The sequence below is a fragment of the Pistacia vera genome, unplaced genomic scaffold (genome assembly GCF_008641045.1).
Source record: "Pistacia vera cultivar Batoury unplaced genomic scaffold, PisVer_v2 Contig873, whole genome shotgun sequence".
Lineage (NCBI taxonomy): Eukaryota > Viridiplantae > Streptophyta > Magnoliopsida > Sapindales > Anacardiaceae > Pistacia > Pistacia vera.
The window spans coordinates 242440-269903 of record NW_022196749.1 but is presented as its reverse complement, the minus strand read 5'-3'; the positions used below and the strand labels follow the sequence as shown (position 1 = coordinate 269903).

Here is a 27464-nt window from a genome sequence, read left to right as displayed (position 1 = left end):
AATTAAATTTTTGAAATTGGTGGGTTAATTATTAATTACCCCTACACATTTGCAGATCTGTATTTGGTCTAAAAGTTTTAAAACTTACAATCTGGTCCCTATACACTCGGAAGTCCCTCGCTACACGATGAGTTTATCGCCGCAGGTGTGCGTGATTAACTTGACGTTCACGCTAAACGTGTGATAGCCGTGGCAATGGGATATATCGCCGCGGCGACGCTCATTTCATACAACATTCGTCCTGAGGACAATCGCTGCATCGAGCGTGATTTCGTAATCAGCGTGAAACCCAACCACCACGCCATGACGATGGGTTATATCGCTGGGCGAGCGTACACTGATCTGTAGCTCTGAATCAATTCAACCAATCACCAAAACACACCAAACAGATTTTGTAATCATCATAAACACTGATTTCAACAAAAATCCATAACCCAATATACCAACTTGCAGATCATCAACAAATAAATTAATCGATTAATTGATTTCTTAAAACATGCTTTTAAGGAAAATTTACGCAGACTCTTTAAGGCATATATTATCAATCAATACATGTAATCAACAATCCATATAAAACTGTAAAATTTGATACCCTTGGCTCTGATACACTGTTAGGAAACGATCCATTGACGCAGCGAAAAACAAAAATCAATAACAACACGATCGTTCCATAGAACCAGATCAAGACACAATTTATAGTTTATATCAAAATAAGAATCTGCAAAAATTAGTTTAGAGTTTAAGAAATCATACGCACGTTTGAGGCTCCTCCAACTTTGTCTCTGAACGTATTTTGCTACCGATCCAAGTGTAAATCGAACCGATGTAGTCCACACAAGATAATCACAAGGAACTAAAGAGGGATTTGCTAGATCCTCTTTAGCCTTAAGAACAAGAAGAATGAAGAGTATTTGATTTAAAACCAAAACCCAAATCTGATAACATTACTTATGAGAGAGCTTTCCCTCAAAACCAAGTTATTCAACTAGCTTCAAGACCGCATATTGGCAGGGCAACATACTCCCAACCTATGCGCCTTTGGCACAACGCCACCGGAAGACTCACTGACTTCGCCATTCATTCTCTTTCGTCATTGATTCTGAAACAGAACTGCATATGGAGATGGTATCGCCTTCTTTCTAGCGCCGCAGGGTCAAAGATTCCAATCCGTCACCAAAGGAGGTCTCTTAGCCTTACCAATGTTGGCGAGGAATTAAATTCAACATCCAATTCATTCGTTGCAGTGGAATTCGATATCTAGGGAACACTTGGGATCCACCTGGGGAACATGTAGGTATCAACATCGACTCTATGAGTCAGTGAGCAATATAACATGGTGGGGTAATATCACATCAGAGATGGGCGAATGAATGAAGCATGGATCAGTATAATGCTAGTACTCAAAATTTGAGTGTTGTATTCACTGTTTTAGAGATATGCCACGTGTATGCAATTAGTTGATTTTAAAATCGATTTGAGGCTTCATTTACCTGAGTTGGTTACTTTGGCTTCTCTGCGGCAACTGGAAATGCATCTGCAATACAGACTTTAACTCTTGGGAATTCAATTCAAGCTTAGAAACTGATCAAAATTCCAATAGTCCTCACCATCAAGAAGCAGAACTACTTCTACTACTCTTAGTAGAAGCAGAAGATCTAGAAGAATTAAAATGGACTCGCAGTAGGATGGAGTATCGGTGGTGTTTTGGTTGTGGCTTGATATCGGTTTGGTTTCTTAGCATTGGTAGGAAGAAAGAAGACGAAGAAGAAGAGGAGAAGATGATAATGGCCCAACGACATGAGATGAATTCAAAAAGAAACAGGACCCAAGAAGTTTTCCTACAAGAACTGGCAAGCGCAACAAATGATTTCAACGATGAAAACATTAGGCAGGGGATTAGTGGAGTTTACAAAGGATTTTTGAGGGACTCCAACTCTATATTGCAGTGATGAAAGTGTCTAAAGGTCTCAATAGGGGATAAGGAGTATGCATCAGAGTGAAAATCATTAGCGATTGAGGCATAGAACTTGGTGCAACTCTTGGTTGGTGCCATGAAAAAAAGGAACTCTTGCTTATTTATGAATTCATGCCCAATGGCAGCTTAGACTCCCAACTTTTCAAAGAAACAGCTTATTAACATAGGAGATTAGATACAGAATCGCTCAAGACTTGGCCTTAGGATTGCTATACTTGCACGAAGAATGGGAACATGTTTGTTGCATGGAGATATAAAATCAAGCAACGTTATGTTGAATCAAATTTCACTACTAAGATTGGAGATTTCGGTTAGCGTGGCTTGTGGAACACTCCAAAGGGTCACAAACCACAGTTTTGGCAGGAACAATGGGCTACTGGCTCCTGAATGGTTACACCGCAAGGCGAGCAAAGAGTCGGATGTTTATAGTTTGGAATCGTTGCTCTGGAATAGCTTGCGGAGAAAACCGATCAACCCGAAAGCGGAAGAAGGGCAAATCATATGGTGCAGTGGGTTTTGGATCTATGTGTTGGGAGAGCAAAAGAAACAAAGGAAAGCTGAAAACTAGGCAAAATCTTGACTGGCTTTATTGATAAAAATGGTTTCTTATATACAAGCAATAACCTCTAGTACATTTAAGCTGAGTTGAAGTAAGCAAAACTAACTACTAACCAACTCTAACAACTAACCATCTGATTAACCAAAAACTTACAACCTGTTGACTAAACTACCCTTATAGTTGCAATACCCCCCTCAAGTTGGAGGGTGGTAAAGATCCAGCACCCCTAACTTGTCAACAATGATATGAAGATACTTGCCGAGGGCTTTGGTCAAAATGTCAACAGGTTGTTTAGAGGAAGAGATATGGGCAGTACTGATGAGTCATTTCTTAAGCTACTCCCTGACTAATGCAATCAATGTCAATGTGTTTGGTTCTTTCTGGAATATGGGTTGAAGCAATGTGGTTTGCTGCTTGATTGTCACAATGTAGGAATAGGAAGCAAATTAGACAGACCAAGTTCGTTGAGTAGTTGAACAATCCAAAGAATTTCACAAACCGTAGATGCCATGCCTATACTCAGTCTCTGAAGAAGATTTGGAGATGATGTATGATTCCCTTCTACTTAAAAGTCATGACAACCTTTGAAGAATTCTAAACCATTATCACTTCTATGCATTTAGGAACCAGTGGTATTATGTTTTGAACCATTTGAAGAAGTGTTTAGAGTGATAGGTATCGGATTTGAATTGCAGAAACAACCTAGTGACCCTAGAATGATCATCAACGATTGTGAGAAAGTATCGGGCATTCCCATGAGTAGGTGTTTTATATGGCCCCCCACACATCCATAGTAACAATCAAAATTATGCTTAAATGTGAAGTGTTTATGAGGAAAAGGTAACCTGGTTTGTTATCTAGAGACACATGGGACAATGAAATGAGGGTAATGCAGTGTGTTCAATAGACTTAGACAATCTAGGATACAAGTGGCAAGGTTGAATAAGACACATGTCATAACCTTTGATGCCATATGCAAATTTGTGAGATAAAGATGTTTCATAATTGAACAGAAAACAAGCTTTTTATTCAATTGCAAATCATGAGGTACAGCTTGTGATGAATGTAAAACATTACGCGCGATTTATTCAACTTTCCTAAAGACATAAGGGACGAAAATGCACATTTTGGATCATAAAAGTAAAGGCCTTGACTATGCTTACCAATCCCCTTCAACTTGCCATTGCAAAGATCCTGATGAGCAAAAATCAGGAGAAAGTAACAAAATATTGTTAAACAGCAAGTTTTGAAACAGAAAGTAAATTGTGATGAATCCGGGACATGTAAGACATTTGATAAGTGTAGGTTATCATCTGGAACAACAGATCCTACATTTCTAACATTGTTTTTGTTCCATTTAGTAACACTACAAGGTATTTGGAGAAGGTTCTACGGCATGGAATATTTCAACATAGACTGATTAAAAGTCATGTGATCATTGCTCCAGTATCAATTATCCAGTTATTTTAATCAAAATAGGATAACAAGGCCATATATTACCTGCAAGATTTGCAGCTGAAGGCGATACATTCTCCTTCCCAGCAACGAAGAATTTGAGTATACTGTTCAGTAGTCAGAATTGGTCCAATTGCTGCATCAGTGTTTCTAGTATCAGATTTCCTAGCATCTAACGACTCAGAGCTCTGCACTTGATAAGCCGAAGCTTTTGATTTAGAAGTCTTTCTCTTTGTGAATTGATAGTCAGGTGGATATCCATTCAGCTTATAGCAGGTTTACGCTTATGTCTAGGGATGTGACAAACTCACACTCGATATATGGTTTTTTTCCCTTATACTTTTGTCCTTGACTTTGCCCTTTACCATTTCCATTATTATGTCATAAAGTGCAGTAGACACTTCTGAATTCAAATTCATTCCATCCATAATTTTTTTATTCTCATCCTGATTGACAACAGAATAAGCTTGTTTCACTGTTGGTAAAGGATTCATAAGCAAGATTTGACTTCGAACCATGGAGTAGGAATCATTCAGCCCCGTCAAAAATTATAACACCTTTTATTGATCCAAATGCTCCAATAGGCCTTTGTCGAAGCACTATTAGGTGTAGGTGAGCTCACCAAAGAATCAAGCTTATCCCAAAGTGACTTGAGCTTTTTATAGTAAACGGCTACCGCAATGGTTCCTTGGGTTAATTCGATTTCATGGAAGAGCAAACACTCTAGTTCCGTTCACTTTGTGTTATTGTTCTTCAAATCTTGCCAAACTTATGCAACGCTTGTTAATAGACTATTCCTCAAAGATTCCTTTGACACCGATAAAAATCCAAGCAAGGACCAATGAATAACACCTCTCCCATTGTGAAATCAATGAGAGTGTACAGATGACTAGTGGATGTACCATTAACAACCCTAGCTTGTTCTAGCATAGAGAACATTGTCATTGCCCTACTCCAGATGCCGTAATTTTCATAACCAATCAACTGTTCGTAACCAATATAGATCCTGGTGTGTCTGATGGATGTACGTAAAGCGGTGATTGGAGTCAATTGAGGGAATATTTACCCCTTCTGTCGAATTCGCCGTAATATCTCTTAACTTCAAACTCAAGTCATCAACTAAAGACTGTGAATGTGAAATTTAAAAACGAGAAGAGAAATTGACAACTCAAAGCTTCTTCCAATTCATCTAAGATGCAGGAATGGGCTTTAATTGACCTGAGTTGATTTGAGAAGCGGAAGTTCGGTGCTCTGATACCATGTTGAGAGAGCAAAAGAAACAGAGGAAAGCTGAAAATTGGGGCAAAATCTTGACTGACTTTATTGAATAAAAAATGGTTTCTTACATACAAGCAGTTACTCTAGTTACATTTGAGTGAGCTGAAGTAAGCACAACTAACTACTAAACACTCTACAACTAACCAATCTGATTAACCAAAATAACTTACAACCTGTTTTGACTAAACTACCCTCATATTTGCAATACTATGAAGGGAAAAGCTAGTTAAGCAGCTGATCCAAGACTGAGTAAGAGTTTGATGAGCAACATTTGAAGCGGTTGATGATTGTTGGGTTGTGTGGTGCTCACCCGGATGAGAATCTCAGGCCTTCAATAAGGCAGGCCAATCATGTGCTGATTTTGAAGCTGAATTGCGACTCTCCCTCCGAAGATGCCTGTGCCAACGTATTTTTCTCCTCCGTTTAATGAGAAGATGATTTATGGTGCCACTGACACTTCAATAAGCCAAAACCAATCTTCGGCTATAGTTACAGCACCAATTTATCACGTTTACCTCATCTTGTGCGGCGTCTGCTTCGCATCCCTTTTGTGCACTCGCTAAATTATTGTTATTATTTGACTATAATCTTCCTTTCTTCATCAACCAAAAAAACGACCTTCATTCTTGTGTAATGAAATTTATTTTCTGTTGTATTATTACAAATTATTATTTCTGTATATTTCAATAAGATCAATTCGTGTAAGTTTTTCTCGATCGGTTCCAATTAGGATACACATATTACAATTGTGAAGGCTTAATGTTGAATTAATGGTTGGAACTCATTATTAAAGGTAGCATTAGCTTCAACTTTTAATTATATAGTTTCTTCCTTGATTATTTAATTCCTTTCCTTTTATCTTTTTTCTGTACACTTGGGACCCCATTTGAAGCTTCAATTTGCTTTCTATCTTTGTCCTTCCTGGGTAACTGTATAGTCTGCACATCATGTTTGAGCGGTTTCAAAGTCTGTTTTTTTTTTTTTCTAAGCTTTGTATGGGTGACTTTAGTAAAGTTTTTGTAAGTATAGTATTACTTTATTATATTTCATTAAGAGAACCTCAATAAAACATTAGTTTATCCCAATCATGGACAATCTCAAATTATATTGTCTCATGTATGATATCCTATATATACATTATAATAATTACATGTGCATCAGATTTTACATCAAGAAAATGGTTATTTATTAGTTCTTGATTTATTTTAGAACTTTCCAAAAACTAAAATCCAATTCAAAAATTCGAGTTACATTTTATAGGTTTTAAATTTTGAAATATAGTTGACATAATATTTAAAAATGGTTTTCCATAATATTCTATGTTTTATAAGTTTCATGCTAATTTTTAGTATTGCATCCTAAAACTAGTTTATAACTCATTTCAATCAAACTTATTCCAAACTTGATATTTCAAGTGAGAGAATATCAAATAATTTAGCATAACATATAAGTAAAGACAGATACATTAAATATTAATGACGTCAAATAAGATGGTGATGCTCAATTACAATTAGATGTAAATTAGGATAAGTCCTCGATGAACAGGAGATCTTTTGTTTTGCAAAAATAAACTTTTAAATTTAATATTGTACATGATTTGGTCATATTGAGATCTCTCTTGACTTGATATTATAGAATACGTGTATGTTTCTTTTATTTAGGTAAAAATTAAATTAAAAGGGACATGGTCTTCTTTTATTTTTTTGACCTCTATATTTTCAAAATCGGGCTTTAAAATGTTTCATAAACCTATCTGATTAGCATGAGATGCCATGAAATTACCAAAAACCCCCCAAGAAATGATCACAAATAATTCATAAAATACAAGTATTTTCATCTATAATTATGAATCTTAAAATATAAAACTACAATATTATGTAAAGGACATTAATTTAGGACATTTTTATTCTTATAATTGGGGTTCAATGGGATGGTTTTGAGTTTTTTTTAAAAAAAAAAATCTTTAGATCCCCCAGTTATCTATTTTTATGTATATAATAAATAAAATAAAAAAAAAAATTGAATCTAACACGATATATCAACACACTACTTCTTTGAATAAATTGATCAAAATGATACATAATAATTTTAATTATCTAGTATATAATTATATTTTTAAGGTTAATAATTGACAATTCTACCACAAAATTATCCAAACAAAAGAAATACAATAATATTGAATTAACTATTTTTATAATAAATCTGATTCCAAATAACATAAAATCATAATTCATAACCTAAACTACTTATAATTTGACAATATAAAGAAAACATTTAATATAGTTAAATGTTCATACAATTATAAATTAAAACAGTTTAATTACATATCTTATTTTCAAATTCATAAGTGAAGAAGCTGATAAAAAAATCAATTTGAAGTAGTTGTGGTGGTTAGGGTTTTCTTTTGTTTTAAACAAAAGGTATATATTATATGCTTATATAATCTTGGGCGAATGGGGCAAGTCATGGTCAAAGCTAGCATTCTCATGGCTGCCCCAAAATATTTTGGATCCAGATAACTTATTCCTTGGAATCATTTTGACATGCATACTTATAATTGTTTTATCCAAAGTTTAAGTTATGTATACAAGACTGAAATTATAAAGTATTAAATCTTCTAAAATAATAAGTCAAAGACAGCAAAATCCTTCTACTTTCTAGGGAGGGTTAAATTGAGATCGTGATTTACCCAATATTCAGAAGATTGAGGAAAGCAGTTCTTCATATATAAATATAAATCAATGAGATGTTTTCGATCGGGATCTAACCTAGAAATAACTCCATTCTCCCTCAATATCTATACGGCACTGAATTTCTTGCTACTCTAACCAAGTTGGCTGTCAAAATACTTTTTAAATTTTATTTCTTAAATAAGAAAGTCAGAAATATTAGAATTATAATGAAAACCATATTAATTTACAGTAAATGTTTTTGCACCGTTACAAGTTCTGTAAATGTTTATATCTCATTTATTCTTACATATATATCTTGCCCCAAATGCAACTTTCAACAATTACATTATCATATTGTAAGAAAATAATTTAATTGTTTAATTATTTATGTCTGATCTAAATTTGTTTAAATTTATGACAATAAATGATGTTATCGCAGAGAATAATGGATTAATTAAAATAAAAATGTGAAATATTGGCCACATGAACTCAAATTTACGTAAATGTTAATGTATGTCGAATTCATATACATGATAGATGGGTTCTCAATGTAATACAAAGATGCTTTTAAATTGTGAGAATGTATTTGTGATATATAAAGTATAAACCATCAAAACCATTGTCTCTTAACCGATGTGAGACTTTAACACCAACACTAAATTTTGGATATTATAACAAAACTGAAGACTTCCGCATCTTCTAAATTTGGGTATATTTGGGTCAAGCAAAAGCATTAATAATCTGGTTCTTCAATTAAGGAGTTTCCTAAATCAAATAAAAATGATGAATAAGTTCCCCTTTCATTATTTCTACTCCAATGCTTAGTTATAAAGGAATTATAGAGTTAAAATGAAATTAAAATCCCACAAAGCAAACCAAATATGACTTCATTTTACTTACTCCGATCCGGTACAAGAAGACTTAATTTAAAATCCTAAAAATTATATTGAAATTTGAAAAAGAAAAAATAATAACAGTGGCAACAGCATATATATATATATATTATAGCTAGATGTCGATCAATCACTTTTTTTCTCTTAATTTTTATTGATTTTTTTTTTTTTTATTATTGATTAGAGTGTTTTTGTTAGTTTATATGTACCTTATTTAATTTTTCAAAACTTTAGAATTATCGATCGGATAAAAATTTTAATAACTTTATTAATATTAAAAAAGAACTCCAACTCAAAACCTTTTTAATAATGTACCAAAAAATTACTATCAAACTAATTTAAAGAATTACAATAGGTAGTTAACTTTCATTGACTTGGATGTTAACATAATCCGTTTAATTAATCTACATAAAGACAAAATTCAGGTCACGTGCTAGCTCATTGCAGTTGAAGCCATTAAGCCAAGCTTACTTTTTCATGACAAAAGTTCAGTTTATTATAATATATATGCACAGTTGCACATGTTCATTCTCTGAGAGAATCTCTCATTCTCTCTTATTCCAGTAGGCAACAACTTTACACTATCAATATAAATATAGGAAAATAACTATAAAATATTTTAGTAAATTTACATATTATGTTACATTATTAAAGAAAAATCATCATGTTATATTAAAGATATTCATATTAAAGAAATATGAATATCTTTTATGAATGTGAAGTGTTATGAGGAAAAGGTAACCTGGTTGTTTTATCTAGAGGACACATGGGACAATGAAATGAGGGTAATGCAGTGTGTTCAATAGACTTAGACAATCAGGATGACAAGTGGCAAGGTTGAATAAGACACATGTCATAACCTTTGATGCCATAATGCAAATTTGTGAATAAAGATGTAGTCATAAGTGAAACAGGAAAAACAGCTTTTTATTCAATTGCAAATCATGAGGTACAGCTTGTGATGAATGTAAAACATTACAAGCGGATTTATTCAACTTTCCTAAAGACATAAGGACGAAAAATGACAATTTGGATCATAAAAGTAAAGGCCTTGACTATGCTTACCAATCCCCTTCAACTTGCCATTGCAAGAGCCTGAATGAGGCAAAAATCGATAGAAAGTAACAAAATAATTGTTAGAAACAGCAAGTTTTGAAACAAAGTAAATTGTGATGAAAATCCGGGACATGTAAGACATTTGATAAGTGTAGGTTACATCTGGAACAACAGATCCTACATTTCTAACATATGTTTTTGTTCCATTTAGTAAACCTACAAGGTATTTGGAAGAAGGTTCTACGGCAGTGGAATATTTCAACATAGACTGATTAAAAGTCATGTGATCAATTGCTCCATATCAATTATCCAGTTATTTTAATCAAAATAGGATAACAAGGCCATATAATTACCTGCAAGATTTGCAGCTGAAGGCGATACATTCTCCTTCCCAGCAACTGAAGAATTTGAGTATACTGTTCAGTAGTCAGAATTGGTCCAATTGCTGCATCAGGTTTCTAGTATCAGATTTCCTAGCATCAACGACTCAGAGCTCTGCACTTGATAAGCCGAAGCTTTTGATTTAGAAGTCTTTCTCTTTGTGAATTGATAGTCAGGGTGTATCCATTCAGCTTATAGCAGGTTTCACGCTTATGTCTAGGGATGTGACAAACTCACACTCGTATATGGTTTTTTTCCCTTATACTTTTGTCCTTGACTTTGCCCTTTACCATTTCCATTATTATGTGCATAAAGTGCAGTAGACACTTCTGAATTCAAATTCTTCCATCCTAATTTTTTTATTCTCATCCTGATTGACAACAGAATAGCTTGTTTCACTGTTGGTAAAGGATTCATAAGCAAGATTTGCTTCGAACCATGGAGTAGGAATCATTCAGCCCCGTCAAAAATTATAACACCTTTTTTTGATCCAAATGCTCCAAATAGGCCTTTGTCGAAGCACTATTAGGTGTAGGTGAGCTCACCAAAGAATCAGCTTATCCCAAAGTGACTTGAGCTTATTATAGTAAACGGCTACCGCAATGGTTCCTTGGGTTAAATTCGCAATTTCATGATGAAGAGCAAACACCTAGTTTCCGTTCACTTTGTGGTATTGTTTTTCCAAATCTTGCCAAACTTATGCACGCTTGTGAATAGACTATTCATCAAAGATTTCCTTTGACACCGAATTAAAAATCCAAGCAAGGACCAATAATAACACCTCTCCCATGTGAAATCAAGTGAGAGTGTACAGATGACTTAGTGGATGTACCATTAACAAACCCTAGCTTGTTCTTAGCATAGAGAGACTGTCATTGCCCACTCCAGATGCCGTAATTTTCATACCATCAACTGTTCTGAAACCAATTAGATCCGGGTGTGTCTGATGGATGTACGTAACGCGTGAGTTGGAGTCAATTGAGGGAATATTTACCCCTTCTGTCATTCGCCGTAATATCTCTTAAACTTCAAAACTCAAGTCGTCAACTAGACTGTGAAATGGTAATTTAAAAACGGAGAGAGAAATTGACAAACTCAAAGCTTCTTCCAATTCATCTAAGATGCAGGAATGGGCTTTAATTGACCTGAGTTTTGATTTGAGAACGGAAGTTCGGTGCTCTGATACCATGTTGAGAGAGCAAAAGAAACAGAGGAAAGCTGAAAATTGGGGCAAAATCTTGACTGACTTTATTGAATAAAAAATGGTTTCTTACATACAAGCAGTTACTCTAGTTACATTTGAGGTGAGCTGAAGTAAGCACAACTAACTACTAAACAACTCTAACAACTAACCAATCTGATTAACCAAAAACTTACAACCTGTTTGACTAAACTACCCTCTATATTTGCAATACTATGGAAGTGAAAAGCTAGTTGAAGCAGCTGATCCAAGACTGAGTAAAGAGTTTGATGAGCAACATTTGAAGCGGTTGATGATTGTTGGGTTGTGGTGTGCTCACCCGATGAGAATCTCAGGCCTTCAATAAGGCAGGCCAATCATGTGCTGAATTTGAAGCTGAATTGCCGACTCTCCTCCGAAGATGCCTGTGCCAACGTATTTTTTCTCCTCCGTTTAATGAGAAGATGATTATGGTGCCACTGACACTTCAATAAGCCAAAACCAATCTTCAGGCTATAGTTACAGCACCAATTTCACAGTTTACCTCATCTTGTGCGGCGTCTGCTTCAGCATCCCTTTTGTGCACTCGCTAAATTTATTGTATATTATTTGACTATAAATTCTTCCTTTCTTCATCAACCAAAAAAACGACCTTCATTCTTGGTGTAATGAAATTTAATTTTCTGTGTATTATTACAAATTATTATTTCATGTATATTTCAATAAGATCAATTCGTGTAAGTTTTTTCTCGATCGGTTCCAATTAGGATACACATATTACAATTGTGAAGGGCTTAATGTTGAATTAATGGTTGAACCATTATTAAAGGTAGGCATTAGCTTCAACTTTTAATTATATAGTTTCTTCCTTGATTATTAATTCCTTCCTTTTATCTTTTTTCTGTACACTGGGACCCCATTTGAAGCTTCAATTTGCTTTCTATCTTTGTCTCCCTGGGTAACTGTATAGTCTGCACTCATGTTTGAGCGGTTTCAAAGTCGGTTTTTTTTTTTTTCTAAGCTTTGTATGGTGACTTTATGTAAATTTTTGTAAGTATAGTATTACTTTAATATATTTCATTAAGAGAACCTCAATAAAACGAATTGTTATACCCAATCATGGACAATCTCAAATTATATTGTCTCATGTTATTGATATCCTATATATTACATTATAATAATTACATGTGCATCAGATTTTACATCAGAAAAGGTAATTTATTAGTATCTTGTTTATTTTAGAACTATTTCCAAAAACTAAAATCCAATTCAAAAATTCGAGTTACATTTTATGGTTTTAAATTTTGAAAATATAGTTGACTAATATTAAAAATGGTTTTCCATAAATTCTATGTTTATAAGTTTCATGCTAATTTTTAGTATTGCATCCTAAAACTAGTTTATAACTCATTTCAATCAAACTTATTCAAACTTGATATTTCAAGTGAGAGAAAAATATCAATATTTAGCAATACATAAAGTAAGACATGATACATTAATAATATAATGACGTCAATTAAGATGGTGATGCATCAATTACAATTAGGATGTAAAATTTAGGATAAGTCCTCGAATGAACAGGAGATCTCTTGTTTTGCAAAAATAAAAAACTTTTAAATTTAATATTGTACATGATTTGGTCAATTGAGATCTCTCTTGACTTTGATATTATAGAATACGTGTATGTTTCTTTTATTTTAGGTAAAAATTAAATTAAAAGGGAATCATGGTCTCTTTTATTTTTTTGACCTCTATATATTCAATAATCGAGGCTTTAAAATGTTTCATAAACCTATCTGATTGCATGAGATGCCATGAAATTAACCAAAACCTCCCCAAGAAATGACACAAATTCATAAAATACAAAGTATTTTCATCTATAATTATGAATCTTAAGTGAATATAAACTACTAATATTGTAAAGGACATTATTTAGGACATTTTTATTCTTATAATTAGGGGTGTCAATGGGATGGTTTGAGTTATTTTTTAAAAAAAAAATCTTTAGATCCCCAGTTAATCTATTTTTTATGTATATAATAAATAAAAAAAAAAAAAAATTGATCTAACACGATATATACAACTACTCTTTGAATAAATTGATCAAAATGATACATAATAATTTTATATCTAGTTATATAATTTATATTTTTAAGGTTAATAATTGACAATTCTACCACAAAAATTATCCAAACAAAAGAATACAATAATATTGAATTAACTATAATTTTATAATAAATCTGATTCCAAATAACATAAAATCATAATTCATAACCTAACTACTTATAATTTGAAATATAAAAGAAAACATTAATATAAAGTTAAATGTTCATACAATTTAAATTAAAAGTTTAAATAACATTACTTATGAGAGAGCTTTCCCTCAAAACCAAGTTATTCAACTAGCTTCAAGAACCCCCATGATTGGCAGGGCAACATACTCCCAACCTATGCGCCTTTGGCACAACGCCACCGGAAGACTCACTGACTTCGCCATTCATTTCTCTTTCGTCATTGATTCTGATAACAGAACTGCATATGGAGATGGTATCGCCTTCTTTCTAGCGCCGCAGGGTTCAAAGATTCCAATAACCGTCACCAAAGGAGGTTCTCTTAGCCTTACCAATGTTGGCGAGGAATTAAATTCAACATCCAATTCATTCGTTGCAGTGGAATTCGATATCTATAGGGAACACTTGGGATCCACCTGGGGAACATGTAGGTATCAACATCGACTCTATGAGATCAGTGAGCAATATAACATGGTGGGGTAATATCAGCATCAGAGATGGGCGAATGAATGAAGCATGGATCAAGTATAATGCTAGTACTCAAAATTTGAGTGTTGTATTCACTGGTTTTAGAGATAATGCCACTGTGATGCAATTAGTTGATTTTAAAATCGATTTGAGGCTTCATTTACCTGAGTTGGTTACTTTTGGCTTCTCTGCGGCAACTGGAAATGCATCTGCAATACAGACTATTAACTCTTGGGAATTCAATTCAAGCTTAGAAACTGATCAAAATTCCAATAGTCCATCACCATCAAGAAGCAGAACTACTTCTACTACTCTTAGTAGAAGCAGAAGATCTAGAAGAATTAAAAAATTAGGACTCGCAGTAGGATGGAGTATCGGTGGTGTTTTGGTTGTGGCGTTGATATCGGTTTGGTTTCTTAGCATTGGTAGGAAGAAAGAAGACGAAGAAGAAGAAGGAGAAGATGATAATGGCCTCAACGACATGGATGATGAATTCAAAAAAGAAACAGGACCCAAGAAGTTTTCCTACAAGGAACTGGCAAGCGCAACAAATGATTTCAACGATGAAAACAAGTTAGGACAGGGAGGATTTAGTGGAGTTTACAAAGGATTTTTGAGGGACTCCAACTCATATATTGCAGTGATGAAAGTGTCTAAAAGGTCTCAATAGGGGATAAAGGAGTATGCATCAGAAGTGAAAATCATTAGCAGATTGAGGCATAGAAACTTGGTGCAACTTCTTGGTTGGTGCCATGAAAAAAAGGAACTCTTGCTTATTTATGAATTCATGCCCAATGGCAGCTTAGACTCCCAACTTTTCAAAGAAAACAGCTTATTAACATAGGAGATTAGATACAGAATCGCTCAAGACTTGGCCTTAGGATTGCTATACTTGCACGAAGAATGGGAACAATGTGTTGTGCATGGAGATATAAAATCAAGCAACGTTATGTTGAACTCAAATTTCACTACTAAGATTGGAGATTTCGGGTTAGCGTGGCTTGTGGAACACTCCAAAGGGTCACAAACCACAGTTTTGGCAGGAACAATGGGCTACATGGCTCCTGAATGTGTTACAACCGGCAAGGCGAGCAAAGAGTCGGATGTTTATAGTTTTGGAATCGTTGCTCTGGAATAGCTTGCGGGAGAAACCCGATCAACCCGAAAGCGGAAGAAGGGCAAATCTATATGGTGCAGTGGGTTTTGGATCTATGTGTTGGGAGAGCAAAAGAAACAAAGGAAAGCTGAAAACTAGGGCAAAATCTTGACTGGCTTTATTGAATAAAAAATGGTTTCTTATATACAAGCAATAACTCTAGTTACATTTAAGCTGAGTTGAAGTAAGCAAAACTAACTACTAACCAACTCTAACAACTAACCGATCTGATTAACCAAAATAACTTACAACCTGTTTTGACTAAACTACCCTTATAGTTGCAATACCCCCCTCAAGTTGGAGGGTGGTAAAGATCCAGCACCCCTAACTTGTACAACAAATGATAATGAAGATACTTGCCGAGGGCTTTGGTCAAAATGTCAACAGGTTGTTTAGAGGAAGAGATATGGGCAGTACTGATGAGTCATTTCTTAAGCTACTCCCTGACTATATGGCAATCAATGTCAATGTGTTTGGTTCTTTCATGGAATATGGGGTTGGAAGCAATGTGGTTGGCTGCTTGATTGTCACAATGTAGAGGAATAGGAAGCAAATTAGACAGACCAAGTTCGTTGAGTAGTTGAACAATCCAAAGAATTTCACAAACCGTAGATGCCATAGCCCTATACTCAGTCTCTGAAGAAGATTTGGAGATGATGTATGATTCCCTTACTACTTAAAAGGTCATGACAACCTTATTGAAGAATTCTAAACCATTATCACTTCTAATGCATTTAGGAACCAAGTGGTATTATGTTTGAACCATTTGAAGAAAGTGTTTAAGAGTGATAAAGGTATCGGATTTGAATTGCAGGAGAAACAACCTAGTGACCCTAGAATGATCATCAACGATTGTGAGAAAGTATCGGGCATTCCCATGAGTAGGTGTTTTATATGGCCCCCCACACATCCATATGTAACAAATCAAAATTATGCTTAGAATGTGAAGTGTTATGAGGAAAAGGTAACCTGGTTTGTTTAGCTAGAGGACACATGGGACAATGAAATGAGGGTAATGTAACATGTTCAATATACTTAGACAATCTAGGATGAACAAGTGGCAAGGTTGAATAAGACACATGTCATAACCTTTGATGCCATAATGCAAATTTGTGAGATAAAGATGTAGTCATAAGTGAAACAGGAAAAACAAGCTTTTTATTCAATTGCAAATCATGAGGTACAGCTTGTGATGAATGTAAAACATTACAAGCGGATTTATTCAACTTTCCTAAAGACATAAGGGACGAAAATGACAATTTTGGATCATAAAAGTAAAGGCCTTGACTATGCTTACCAATCCCCTTCAACTTGCCATTGCAAAGATCCTGAATGAGGCAAAAATCAGGATAGAAAGTAACAAAATAATTGTTAGAAACAGCAAGTTTTGAAACAGAAAGTAAATTGTGATGAAAATCCGGGACATGTAAGACATTTGATAAGTGTAGGTTATCATCTGGAACAACAGATCCTACATTTCTAACATATGTTTTTGTTCCATTTAGTAAACCTACAAGGTATTTGGAAGAAGGTTCTACGGCAGTGGAATATTTCAACATAGACTGATTAAAAGTCATGTGATCAATTGCTCCAGTATCAATTATCCAGTTATTTTAATCAAAATAGGATAACAAGGCCATATAATTACCTGCAAGATTTGCAGCTGAAGGCGATACATTCTCCTTCCCAGCAACTGAAGAATTTGAGTATACTGTTCAGTAGTCAGAATTGGTCCAATTGCTGCATCAGTGTTTCTAGTATCAGATTTCCTAGCATCTAACGACTCAGAGCTCTGCACTTGATAAGCCGAAGCTTTTGATTTAGAAGTCTTTCTCTTTGTGAATTGATAGTCAGGTGGATATCCATTCAGCTTATAGCAGGTTTCACGCTTATGTCTAGGGATGTGACAAAACTCACACTCGATATATGGTTTTTTTCCCTTATACTTTTGTCCTTGACTTTGCCCTTTACCATTTCCATTATTATGTGCATAAAGTGCAGTAGACACTTCTGAATTCAAATTCATTCCATCCATAATTTTTTTATTCTCATCCTGATTGACAACAGAATAAGCTTGTTTCACTGTTGGTAAAGGATTCATAAGCAAGATTTGACTTCGAACCATGGAGTAGGAATCATTCAGCCCCGTCAAAAATTATAACACCTTTTATTGATCCAAATGCTCCAAATAGGCCTTTGTCGAAGCACTATTAGGTGTAGGTGAGCTCACCAAAGAATCAAGCTTATCCCAAAGTGACTTGAGCTTATTATAGTAAACGGCTACCGCAATGGTTCCTTGGGTTAAATTCGCAATTTCATGATGAAGAGCAAACACTCTAGTTCCGTTCACTTTGTGGTATTGTTCTTTCAAATCTTGCCAAACTTATGCAACGCTTGTTGAATAGACTATTCCATCAAAGATTTCCTTTGACACCGAATTAAAAATCCAAGCAAGGACCAATGAATAACACCTCTCCCATTGTGAAATCAAGTGAGAGTGTACAGATGACTTAGTGGATGTACCATTAACAAACCCTAGCTTGTTCTTAGCATAGAGAGACATTGTCATTGCCCTACTCCAGATGCCGTAATTTTCATAACCAATCAACTGTTCTGAAACCAATATAGATCCTGGTGTGTCTGATGGATGTACGTAAAGCGGTGAGTTGGAGTCAATTGAGGGAATATTTACCCCTTCTGTCGAATTCGCCGTAATATCTCTTAAACTTCAAAACTCAAGTCGGATCAACTAAAGACTGTGAAATGTGAAATTTAAAAACGAGAAGAGAAATTGACAAACTCAAAGCTTCTTCCAATTCATCTAAGATGCAGGAATGGGCTTTAATTGACCTGAGTTTTGATTTGAGAAGCGGAAGTTCGGTGCTCTGATACCATGTTGAGAGAGCAAAAGAAACAGAGGAAAGCTGAAAATTGGGGCAAAATCTTGACTGACTTTATTGAATAAAAAATGGTTTCTTACATACAAGCAGTTACTCTAGTTACATTTGAGGTGAGCTGAAGTAAGCACAACTAACTACTAAACAACTCTAACAACTAACCAATCTGATTAACCAAAATAACTTACAACCTGTTTTGACTAAACTACCCTCATATTTGCAATACTATGGAAGTGAAAAGCTAGTTGAAGCAGCTGATCCAAGACTGAGTAAAGAGTTTGATGAGCAACATTTGAAGCGGTTGATGATTGTTGGGTTGTGGTGTGCTCACCCGGATGAGAATCTCAGGCCTTCAATAAGGCAGGCCAATCATGTGCTGAATTTTGAAGCTGAATTGCCGACTCTCCCTCCGAAGATGCCTGTGCCAACGTATTTTTCTCCTCCGTTTAATGAGAAGATGATTTATGGTGCCACTGACACTTCAATAAGCCAAAACCAATCTTCAGGCTATAGTTACAGCACCAATTCATCACAGTTTACCTCATCTTGTGCGGCGTCTGCTTCAGCATCCCTTTTGTGCACTCGCTAAATTTATTGTATATTATTTGACTATAAATTCTTCCTTTCTTCATCAACCAAAAAAACGACCTTCATTCTTGGTGTAATGAAATTTAATTTTCTGTTGTATTATTACAAATTATTATTTCATGTATATTTCAATAAGATCAATTCGTGTAAGTTTTTCTCGATCGGTTCCAATTAGGATACACATATTACAATTGTGAAGGGCTTAATGTTGAATTAATGGTTGGAACTCATTATTAAAGGTAGGCATTAGCTTCAACTTTTAATTATATAGTTTCTTCCTTGATTATTTAATTCCTTTCCTTTTATCTTTTTTCTGTACACTTGGGACCCCATTTGAAGCTTCAATTTGCTTTCTATCTTTGTCCTTCCTGGGTAACTGTATAGTCTGCACATCATGTTTGAGCGGTTTCAAAGTCTGTTTTTTTTTTTTTTCTAAGCTTTGTATGGGTGACTTTATGTAAAGTTTTTGTAAGTATAGTATTACTTTTAATATATTTCATTAAGAGAACCTCAATAAAACGAATTAGTTATACCCAATCATGGACAATCTCAAATTATATTGTCTCATGTATTGATATCCTATATATTACATTATAATAATTACATGTGCATCAGATTTTACATCAAGAAAATGGTTAATTTATTAGTATCTTGATTTATTTTAGAACTATTTCCAAAAACTAAAATCCAATTCAAAAATTCGAGTTACATTTTATAGGTTTTAAATTTTGAAAATATAGTTGACATAATATTTAAAAATGGTTTTCCATAATATTCTATGTTTATAAGTTTCATGCTAATTTTTAGGATTGCATCCTAAAACTAGTTTATAACTCATTTCAATCAAACTTATTCCAAACTTGATATTTCAAGTGAGAGAAAATATCAAATAATTTAGCAATAACATATAAGTAAAGACATGATACATTAAATAATATAATGACGTCAAATATAGATGGTGATGCATCAATTACAATTAGGATGTAAAATTTAGGATAAGTCCTCGAATGAACAGGAGATCTCTTGTTTTGCAAAAATAAAAAACTTTTAAATTTAATATTGTACATGATTTGGTCATATTGAGATCTCTCTTGACTTTGATATTATAGAATACGTGTATGTTTCTTTTATTTTAGGTAAAAATTAAATTAAAAGGGAATCATGGTCTTCTTTTATTTTTTTGACCTCTTATATTATTCAATAATCGAGGCTTTAAAATGTTNTGGTCTGCTAACGTGCGCCGCCCATGTAAAATGACCAATTTACCCCTTTACCGTTATATCAAACGTTTTTGCGTCACTTTAAGGGTGGGAATCTGGAATAATTGAACCTGTGGTACTCACTTGAGATTTCGTCAAACCTTGGGTGGCAATATGTCGTTTACTCTTCTCTGAAAAGGTCGAGTTTCGAAAACCATAGGATGGTAAATTTTTTTTTAACTCTTTATAAAATCAAAATTTTAACTATCTTTTGGTGATCGATTAATTCAATAAGAATTTTTAAGTATAATAAGAATTTTTAAGTATAATATTTAAGAGATTCTAAGTTCGAGTCACTCATCAGATATTAGTTGGGGTAATCATTAGAACTCTTATCCTACTAATAGTTTCATAATCCTAGGAGATTAGTTAAGTTACGTATAAACTAGATCGGACATTTCTGATCATTAAAAAAAAAAAAAAATTAAAAATCCTATATTTGAGAATTTTCGTATTATTATTACTATTATCATTATTATTATTTATTTATTTATTTATATCTGAGAATTTAAAAATATATTGGATATAAGTTATTCTAAAATATGTGTATTTATTTATAATGTTCTTTATAATTAATATATTTATGAGTGTGTTTTACGTAAAGGTGGAACAAATGGGCCAGGTTAGGCGGGTCAACCCTAACCCGATCCGCATTAGAGAGGGTTCAACTCGGACCGCCTTATAGGTGGGCCGGGTTGAACCCAACCCACATGCAACCCCCGGACGGGCCGGGTTGCTATTTTGTTTGCATTAGCCAACCTGCCGGGTTGGCCCCAAAAAAATTAAAAAAATAAAAAATAAATTATTTTTTTCAAGTTTCTCCTATTTTTTTAATTAAACTATTATGATTGAACTCTTACAAACAAATAATTTTACATAATAATATTAAACTATACTTCTAAATCATAAATATTGAAATGTATAAAACTTCTTAATATTTGACATATTTTTATTATTATTTTTTATGATACGTAAAATATAAAAAAACAAATACTAAAGTCTTATTCTCAAATTTCCATGTCTTGTATAAAATATAATTCATTCTTATGCTAAAAATTCATCAATTGAATGAATAAATCTAATTTTTCTTATACTACAATTTGAATTAATATTTGAAATGTTAACAAAAAAAAAAAAATTAATTTAATTGAATTATTGATATTTGAAAAGTTAACTAAAAACAATTACATTTATTCATTTATAAATTGTTAATTATTTATTTGAAAAGTTAAATAAATAAAACAAAATAAAATAAAAAATAAAAAAATAGGGCTAACCTGACCCGGCCCGCGCCTAACCCGACAGGTTAGGGTTGGCGGGTCGGGTTAGGCCAGCCATTTTCCTAAAAATGGCGGGCCTAACCCAGCCTACCTTTGTTGGCTGGCGGGCCTAACCCGGCCTACCTTTGTTGGCTGGTGGGTTAGGACCAACCCGCCTAATTAAGTAACCCGCCGCGGGCTGGGCCGGTTAAATAATAGATGTAAAATTCATTATATTATTCATTAAATGTATTTATGAGGTTTTTTTGTAAAAAATAAGAATTTAATTTGATATATTTAATGAATTTTTATGTGAAATTTAAAATTTTAAAAGTTAATACCGACACGTAAATCATTGACTGGGTTCCCAGTGCAAATGGATTGAAATAAAAATTGAAGTTATCAAGTAATCCTCAATAATTTTGATAAGTCTTGACACTTGCAATTTCATTTTCAAAATGTCATGTACACCCAGCTCAATTGTGGGCCTAAAAGTAACCCTTATTGTGGACTTGTCCACATTCCTTAATGTGTACACATGCACATTTACTCAGCAGCAACAGGAAGCCAATATGCAATATTTAGTGTTTACTCTTGGGAATTTAATTCAAGCTTAGAAGCTGCAAATCGACCACCACCAAGTGATAACTCGACTCCTATCGTCGAGAGAGAAAGCAGAAGAAGAAAAAGTAGAGCAGGACTCGCAGTAGGATTGAGTATTGGTGGAGCTTTTTTGGTTGGAGGGTTGCTTTTGGTTTGGCTTGCTGTCATACGTAGGAAGAGACACGGCGACGATGATGTAGATAAACATGGGGTCAGCGAGCATATGGAGGATGAAATTGAAAAGGGAACCGGACCCAAGAGGCTTTCGTACAAGGACTTGGCCGGCACAATAAATAATTTCAACGATGAACATAAGTTAGGTGAAGGAGGCTTTGGCGGGGTTTATAAAGGATTTTTGAGGGAATCAAATTCTTATATTGCAGTTAAGAGGGTTTCAAAAGGGTCTAAACAAGGGGTAAAGGAGTATGCGTCAGAAGTGAAAATTATTAGTAGATTGAGGCATAGAAATTTGGTGCAACTTCTGGGTTGGTGCCATGAGAAGAAGGAACTCCTCCTTGTTTATGAATTCATGCCTAATGGCAGCTTAGACTCCCATCTTTTCAAAGAAAACAGCTTATTGAAATGGGAGATGAGGTACAAAATCGCTAAGGACTTGGCCTCAGGATTGCTATATTTTCATGAAGAATGGGAACAATGCGTTGTCCACTGAGATATTAAATCAAGCAACGTTATGCTGGACTCAAATTTCAAGGCTAAGATTGGAGATTTCGGATTAGTTAGGCTTGTGGAACACTCGAAAGGGTCACAAACCACAGTTTTGGCGGGAACAATGGGCTACATGGCTCCTGACTGTATTATAACATGCAAGGCTAGCAAAGAATCAGATGTATTCAGTTTCGGAGTTATTGCTTTGGAATTAGCTTGTGGGAGGAAACCAATAAACCCTATGGCAAAAGAAGGTCAAGTCCATATGGTGCAGTGGGTTTGGGAACTGTATGGAAGCGGAAAACTTCTTGAAGCTGCAGATCCAAGACTAAGTGAAGATTATGATGAGCAACAGATGAAAGTGTTGATGATAGTTGGGCTGTGGTGTGCTCACCCAGATGAAAATATCAGGCCTTCAATAAGGCAGGCGATTCTTGTGCTTAATTTTGAAGCTCCATTGCCGGTTCTTCCACCAAAGATGCCTGTGCCAACGTATTTAGCACCTTCAGGAAATATGCCCATATCTGTACTTTCGATTTCGTATGGGACCATTTATTCAGAAGGAGGTCAAAACCTTAACCAATCTTCAGTCTCTAATCACAACACAAATTCCTCACAGTTGACATCATCTTGTGGTGCTTCTTCATACGCAGCGCTTTTGAACAATACACATTAAATATTTCAGTACATGTGTTTCTTTGATTAATTTAAGATTTCTTTTTTTAATGAGAAATGTGAATGTACCATAGCTTCACCTAACATGACTTATGGGTCCTGTGAGAAGTGGGAACAAAATTAGGCAGCTGAATACGCCAAGAAAACAAAAATTCCTTCATTTCCCACTGCAGAAAGTTTAAAATTTCTTCATGGAGTTGGATGAGTAGGGTAGCTCTCGAAGTTCAACGTACCTAGAATTTTAAAGCTGTGCAAAGGAATTCAAACAGCATCATTTTGAAAACAAAAATCTCTCGGTGACTGTTTGGTTCGAAGTCATAAAAGATAATGCCGATAATCTATCTTTTAATCTGGTAATTATCACGTTTGGGTGTTAAGTAATAAAAAATTGCAATAATTAACTAATACTAATAGTGATATTATAGGTAATATAGGGGGTATTCCGCTAGTGAAGGTCATTTGGAGGAATCACAAGGTAGAAGAAGCGACATGAGAGGTAGAACGAGACATGCAAAATCGCTTTCCAGAGTTATTTGTGTCAATTTTGGGGACAAAATTCTTTTAAGGGGGGAGAATTGTAACGCTCCACTTGAGGTACGTAGTTAAAATTTGTTGTATTACTTAAATGTTCATTGATCCAGCTTCAATTAAGTTTGTATGTTGTTATTTCTTGGTTGGTTGGTCTTTGGTTGAAATGGTATGTTGAGTTGATTGAGTGTTTGCCTTGAAATTGGTTGAGATTTGAGGAATCTTGGTATTACAGTCTTCGCCGGGGCGAAGAACAGTCTTCGCTGCGGTGACGTTAGCTCTGTGTTGCGATGTCGGTTCTGTAATTTTTCGCCAGGGCGACGGAACTTTCTTCGCCGCGGCGACGGGACAGCAGAAAAGTTTCTTGAGAGTTCTAGAGAATTCTCCGTAGGGGTGAAATGACTATTCTACCCCTAATTAGCAGGAAAAGTGGGGAGTAAAATGTAAGGAAATTTAGTAGAGATGTGTTGGAGTTGGGGGTGTGTTTGTAATGAATCAAAGGACAAAGATGAAATTTTCGAGGAAGAACAAGGGCAAAATGGGAAAGAGTTGTTATAATATGAGCTAAATAAGAGATTAAATGTAGTAAACCCTCATTCCATCCATTTCCACCGCCATTCTCACTCTTTATTTTCTTGTCATCCTTCATTCAATCTTCCAAGATTTCTAAGGAATTTTAGGGAGCTTTTGGGTAGTTGTTAGTAGAGATTTCATCTAAAGCATCCTAAGGTAAGGATTCTTGCTTTAGATGAGAATTTTTTTATGATTTGTTGAACTCTTACGTTGTTATTGTTCTTTAAAGTTGTAGAGACAAGACAAGACAACAAGGGGAAGGAAAAGTGCTAGAGAAGTTATTTACCCGCAAGGTAAGTAAATCCAACCCAAGTAGAGATTTAAGAACTCTTTTGAGTAGAGATTTATGTATGTATGTGTATATCTTATGTTTATTGAGAAATTATGATAAGATGGATGATTATTTCTATTTATTGTTGTATATACTTGAGTTATGAGAAGAGTTGAGATTTTATGATGTTGAGTTGAGCTTGAGTTGAGTTTGATGGAAGTTGGAGAGAGTTTTGAGCCAAATTCTTTGGAAGTGTCTTTCTTTGACAGGAACTTAGAGAGTATGAGGGAGCTTCTCCCATTTTGGGATGATTAAATAGGGGAGAAGAGTTATAGATCAGGTAGAGTTTTATATGCACATGAGTTGTATGATGAAATGCTTGAGTAAGGCATGAGTAAGAGTAGAGAACCTTAATTATTGCTACATGGCATAATTGCATTTCATGAGTGCATTAATGAGCATGAGTCATCTATATGCATTAATTGCATTAGAGAAAGAGAGTAGAGAAAGAGTAGAGAACTTTGAGTGTGAGCTTCATTAAGAGAAAAGAGAGAAAAAAAGAATAGAATAGATTGTGCGATGGGGAACCCGTGAGTAATAGGTAGAGTATTCCCGCATGTACGCCGCATTGAGAGAGTGGCATGAGGATGGGAGAGAGAAGTGGTGTAGCTCGTGAGGGTGCATGCGGATGAGGGCTATACCCGAGAGTACCCGAGAGAGAGATTATACACTCACATGGCCAAGGGTTCCGAATCCATGCATAACCGAGTCCGATCGGCTAGAATGAGTAGAAGTCACGGAGAGCGGGAGCGAGACCCGGCCGTGCCTCCGGTAAGATGAGGCCGTGACTTACTAAAGAGAGTTAGTAGAAAAAAGTTATAAGAAAGAGAAAACAGAGAGAAGTATAAGAGAAAGAGTAAATGAGAATTGTAAGGAAAGAATTAGAGAGAGTTACGGGGTTAGATGAGTAGGGGATTTACTTACTGAGCATTGTTTTAGTGCTCACCCCGTTGTTTCCTATGTTTTGCAGGATCTAGGTGAGGACACGGTCGGATGGACGTCGGCACGCGAGGGGAAGCGGCTACACTGTCCACCTTGTTTTTGATAGTTTTGTACATGATACGAATTTTGTATAAAGAATGTATATGTTTAATGAAAGAAAAATTTGGGCCCAACTTTTTATACTATTTTATATGTATTTTCTTATGTATATGTTTTATGAGTATTTGAGTAGAAAGCGGCTATTACACTATTAACAACCATAATAGATCTGTTCATTTTTTATCAGATCCACGGTTGTTAACTGCCACAAGTCTAGCTGTTAATGGCCAGAATTGATCTGGCTTTGCAGTAAGATCCATGGTCATTTGGCAGTTTCCTTCTAGCCTTCAGTCAATTGGAAACGACTAGATTGGCGCATGGCCAACCAGATCCGGTCAGCCGTGCACCATTCCAGATACTGTCAGCAGCGATCGGTAGTGGTGGCTAGCGGCCGACAATCATCTTGGGTGGCTAGGTGTATTTTGTTAAATTTTAAACTTCTGTTGTTGGGGTGTTTTAGCTAAATTCTCAAATATAGGGGGTTAAAAAAATATTCTAAATAATAATAATAATATTTACTAGGAAGGGAATTCAGTAAAAACCCCTTTGATAATATTTATTTCTTCCTAACTAAACATATTAACTATTTATATTGACCAATCTAACCAAACATATTGAAACGAACGCTACATTAGTTCTAATATTGGCTGTGTTGACATGTTGCTTCTTAACCTTTACCATTTATATAATACAATTTAAGTACTCAAATACCGAGGATTGCTAATATTTAATCTCTAAAAATATTTACTTATTTAGGATCAAACATGTAAGCTAATTCAGATTTTGAAACTTTAATTTAAACCTTAACAGAATTTACCATGCAGACAGTATACATATCAAGTTATTTAATCTTTTTTTCTGGTAACTGGGGTGTCCGGGCCAACTTACGTGCACGTCAACTAATCCTTAGATTCGTTGAACACCCTATAAGCCCAAAGGACCATGTAAGCCACAATATTATTATGGTAGATGGCCCCAAGGTTTGAATCCAAGAACTCAAGGAAGTGAGCAAACTTTCTTGACCGCTAAGCCAACCCCTTGGGGTTACGTTATTTAATATTTATAAGTCAAATTATTAAAATTATACCACTTAGATATCATTTCAAAAGTTATTGTTGTACAATTGATGTGCAAGATTGATGAATGCAAAAAGCAAAATAATCTTTTACCTCTCCTCTTGTGGTCGAATGGCAAACTCTTTAGCCACTGAGGTTAGCTATACCTGGAGGGTCTTGTGTTTGAGTTGTAGGAGAGATATCTACCACATTTGTGCAATAACCTTAATCCATTGGACTTATAAGGTGTTCTGTGACTTTAAAAATTAGACAGACTCAAATATGAGTTTGAATACCTCATATACCTAAAAAGAAAAAATAATGCCCTTTTGTCTAAAGTAATTTTACCAAATTTCATCTCAAAATACCAATTAGCATATCATCCTATTATTAATATGAAATTGACACATGGTTTCCTTATTTTGAATCGGAAGGAAGTCAAGTCGATGTGACTGCGCGCACCTCTCTATTTGAAAAGTCAAGGTCTTTCTTTCCGCGCGAAGAAACCAAAATAACATTACACTCCAGAAACAAGGGATAGAAAATAACAATATATATAAAAGGCAGCAATCAATTAATCTTTTTATTATAGAACATATCGTAACTACTCCGTTGAAAAGCTGAA

The 27464-nt window shown here is 34.7% G+C and overlaps 3 pseudogenes; all 3 read left to right on the top strand.

Moving 5' to 3' along the window:
- Positions 1–303: 303 nt before the first annotated feature.
- Positions 304–2536, top strand: LOC116119117 (annotated as a pseudogene).
- Positions 2537–13416: 10880 nt separating this feature from the next.
- Positions 13417–18850, top strand: LOC116119116 (annotated as a pseudogene).
- Positions 18851–21905: 3055 nt separating this feature from the next.
- Positions 21906–23416, top strand: LOC116119115 (annotated as a pseudogene).
- Positions 23417–27464: the final 4048 nt, after the last annotated feature.